The sequence below is a fragment of the Eublepharis macularius genome, chromosome 1, assembly GCF_028583425.1.
Source record: "Eublepharis macularius isolate TG4126 chromosome 1, MPM_Emac_v1.0, whole genome shotgun sequence".
Taxonomy (NCBI): Eukaryota; Metazoa; Chordata; class Lepidosauria; order Squamata; family Eublepharidae; genus Eublepharis; species Eublepharis macularius.
Window position 1 is genome coordinate 12459641 of NC_072790.1, and position 4686 is coordinate 12464326.

The following is a 4686-nucleotide window of genomic DNA, read 5'->3' on the forward strand; positions in this document are numbered from 1 at the left end:
TTTAAGTTTTGAAAGAGCTCAAAATCCAGACAAGACAGTGGTGATACTGGTCAGGAAGGCAGAGGTATGTATCCTACCAGTCATTGCATGGGACACAAAGTTTCCATATGTTCTGTTCCTGCAGCCCCTTCAATCCCCGGGAAAGATCACCCCCAGGGTCACAGGATCTGCACAAAGGAACAGTCCCATAAGAGGGTGAGGAGATGGAGTGAGGAAAGACAACAGTGAAATCGCTTTTGCCTTTCTCTTTCAAACACAGCTCTGCTGACACAAGGGTGTCAACTCTACCCATTTATCAACAACAACAATAACAACAACAATAACATTTCATTTATATACCACCCTTCAAGGCAACGTAACGCCCACTCAGAGCGGTTTACAAAGTATGTCATCATTATCCTCACAACAAACACCCTGTGAGGTGGGTGCGGCTGAGAGAGCTCCAGAGATCCATGACTAGCCCAAGGTCACCCAGCTGGCTTCAAGTGGAGGAGTGGGGAATCAAACCCGATTCTCCAGATTAGAGTCCTGCTGCTATGTAATACAGGAAAAACTCTGTGTGCTTTCTGTGCATGGATGGTTGGAAATACGCCAGAATATTTGGCTGATACTTTGTCAGAATTGTGGGATTATCTTCTTGAAAGCAAGGGAAAAGTTACCCGCATAAAAAACCCGTGAAGCCCCTACTGACAGAAGTTCACATCTGACTATACAAAAAATGTTGTGATTCTCATCAAGTACACACACAAGAAGGGAGGGAACATGCTTAGTCCTTAGTACAGCTGAAAGATTTGCAGTTACATTCCGAGCCACTGAAGGCAAGATAATGTACAGAAAATGAGTATACTTCTCAAACAACCCAAGATCAGGGAAGCCGGAAAGGAAGATCTAGTTAACAATTATCAATCAATTCAGCCAAAATTTCAGATGGCTGCACTCCATGACATATCTTCTTTAAAGCTTATAGGAGGGGAACAAGTCTCCATGGTTTCTTCTTGCCAAATACAACACATTCAGTTGAGCAGCTGCCCCCCCCCACACACACACACCATTTCTGCCTTTTGTATCTGGATTTTCTACACTGAATTTGACAAAGTTGCATTATACAACATTGTTGTAGCGACCTTTGGGGCTTGTGAAGAGGATTGGAAGTGGAAGATGAGTGTACAGCAGGGGGGCAGCAAGGGGATCAAACTTATGCCACCCCAACTGCCCTACAAAAGGCCCAAAGCTTGCACGTGCCTTATGCACTCAAGCTGCCAGGCAACATCTCTGCCAGCAGAGAGCACTCTGTGAAGGCTAACTCTCTGCGGGAGGATGAGGGCTGCTTGTTTTTCTTCAGCCCAGAATAAGTCCTCTTAATAGCATGGGACGGCAATTCCCCCACCCCTTGACTGCTGAAGCCGTTGCAGGGAGTGGAATTGCTAAGACTTTGGCTCTCTAGGTTGTTAGGAGAACTTAAAACTAGACATGGGCACGGACAGAAAAAGAAAACAAACACGGTGTTCGTTGTTCATTGCCATCCACGAACAATGAACAACGAACACTGACGAACATGATCCTGTCACGAACATGTTCGTTGTTCGTTGTTCATGGGGACCAGCAGGCTCTCCTCCAGCCATCAAGATCCCTACCGCACCACTCCCAGAAACCCTACCTGAGCAGGCAACAGGAAATGTATCAATAATAAATAATAGCTTGGCCCCAGAGCCTGGCAGCAGCTCTGGGACATGAAGAGGTAGATCCCTATCCCACCACACACAAAGAAAATTCAAGCTCCAATGCACTCACCCTGTCTCTCTAACAGCAGCTGTCTCTCCCTGAAAGCCAGAGCTGGGAGCCCCCCTCCCCCCTGGTCTTTTCCTCTTGTAACAAATTTGGAGCTCCAGTCCACACTTGGAAGGAAGACCTGCCTATCAAGCTAAATTGGGCTTAGATTGGGGTTTCCAGGGCAACAGCAGGAGTTCAAACAGAGTTCAGACAATCCCTGCCTGAGTTGCCATGGGAATTGATTGCAGGTGCCAGACTGTCTGGCTTGATGAACAGCAACAAACGAGGCCTGCAACGACCACCTGTTCGTTTGGAATGGGGCCTCACGAACAGCTTGTTCTCAAACAGCAGATTGGGCTATTCGTGAGGTTTTTTTTAGTTCGTATTGATGTTCGTGCCCATCTCTACTTAAAACCCTTTCCTCAGGTTTCAGAGGGGGACAAACCAAAGAGTTAGAAAGACAGACAGGTCAGGGCATTTGTTTTCTGCTCTGACTATCCTTTGATGTGTAGACAGCTATTCTCAGGCCTTCCTCTTCTCTTCCTGGCTTTTGTCACACTTCTCCCTTTTCTCCATCTTGCAACCATGAACACAGGACTTGTCCTCCCATCCATGTCAATCCTTAGATTAGATGGTAGATATGAATCACTCTCCTCTTTTCCTATCAGAGAGGGAGTTCCTATAATAAAGAACTCTTTTTCTCTAAATATAAACCAAGTGTAAGTTTATTATTTTCTCTCACACATTCACATCAGCCAGCACGCAAGCTCAAATCACCCATCACACTTACTCTGCAATCAATATTACTGTGCTAAAGGCCCAATTATGGATTCCTTTAAATAGGTTTCCAAGGCCATCTTATTGCTTTTACTTTTAATAGGTCCATGGGCCCAGTTGCCCTGACCTTATTTTAATAAAGGTGTTTCCTTACTACTGTCTCTACTGGGCCAGAGATCAGGAAAAGGAACCATGGTTGAGAGAAAGGGGTGGTATCTGCAGGAAGCCTCTTTGGTGTCTCCTTCCATAGTTGTGCACTGTCTGTGCATAGCCCTGTCATATGCATAATCAAGGAAATCTCATATGCATAATCAAGGCATCTCAGCAGGAGAGAACCCTTCAACTGCACTGAGGAATTACTCCCCTCCCCAACACTGCTTCAGGGATAGACCTCCATGGCTGAGAGCCAAAACAGACGAGATGCCTGACGCATGGAGGACACGCATCAGTTTCCCACAAGGTTCCACAGGAAGTGTAATGAGAAAGAATCTCTGCCAGGGAGAAAAGGGAAAGAATCCCTGGTAGAAGTTCTTTCTCTAGGCGTCTCGTCTAGTCCACTTGGCTCTCTCTTGCCACCGCCAACTCCCTTGCTCCACCAGCACTGGCAGCAGCAAGAGGGACAAGGAGCTGATTGCCGCTGCCAGCTCCACCTGCCGCTGGCATAATCGGCTTTCTTTCACCGCTGCCAGCATGCTTGGCTCCCTCTGGCTGCGGAGTGTTTTTAGGGGAGCAAGGGGAGCCAGCAGCAGTGAGAGGGAGCCAAGCAGACTGGACAAGATGCCTAGAGAAAGAACCTCTGCCAGGGAGAAGACGGATTCTCTCCCTCTTCTCCCTGGCAGAGGTTCTTTCTCACTACACTTCCTGTGGAACCTTGCAGGAAACTGATGCATGTCCTCCATGTGTCAGGTGTTTTGTCTGTTTTGGCTCTTAAGCTACTGCTGATGTGTGTGGGGGGGGGAGGGAGATTGGGTCCATAATTTTTCTTTGCAAAAGATGAAAATTGCTGAGGACGAAGGAGTAAAAAGCGAACAACTCCTCATAAATTCTAGCTTGACTTTTACACAACCTGTTTCTCTTGAAATAAACAACATAACATAATGTTCTTACACTAAACGGAGCCTCCACATTTAGAGGCAGAATACCTCTGGGACAACAAAGAGATGCCAAGACCTGCCTGTAGGCATTCCAGGAGAATCTGATTATTCACTGCATGAAGCAGGATGCTAGATCAGATAGACCATTCATTTGATGTAGCATATTCATTTGATGGGCATATTCTGCTGCAGTGTCAACATTATGATGTTCTATATTCACACAATAAAAAATATATATAATAGAGAAGGAGACTTGCATCTTTTTCAGAGCAGATTTCTTTTTTTCTTGTGTCAGGGAAACCTTGTACTTTTCTTCATCAGATTTTCCAGAATATTCAGATGTTCCAGTGGGCAGGTTCTCTTTCTAAATCAAAAGGCAATACAGATTTTTTAAAAAAAAATAAAGAGACAGGTGCTATCAATACTAGGGCATACAGGTGTTCATATTGTTGTATCATCTCTAGTTGGGAAAGCAGACGGAAACAGAATCGGGCTTAAATCCCCATAAAGCCTCTGACTAGACACGGGCATGAACCACATTACGAACCAAAAAAACCCACGAACCACCTGATCATCTGTTTGCGAACTGGCAGTTCATGAGGGTCCATGGCCAACAAACCAGCGTTCATTGGAAGCCCGGTTCGTTGCGTTCGCCCATGGTTTGTGAAGCCAGACAGTCAGGCACTATCAATCAATTCCCTTGGAAACGGAGCTGGGGGAATGCCTGAACTCTGTCTGCACTCCTTCTGTCGCCCTGGAAACCCGAATCGAAGCCCAGCTTACCTTGATCAGCAGGTCTTCCTTCCAACCATGGAGCTGCAAATTGGTTACAATTGGTTACATGGGAGAAGACATCCGGGGGGAGGGAGGGGGAAGGGGGGTATTCTGTAGCCATGGGCACTCCAATCTCATCCCTGCAAACCTTGATAGGCAGTTCTGACAGCCAACCCCTTGTACACTGGGCCAACGTCAACTGGTGGCTCTAATTGTATCGAATGGGAGTTTCCTGGGGGCCTCGGATTGGAGAGGGTATAACTCCAAGATC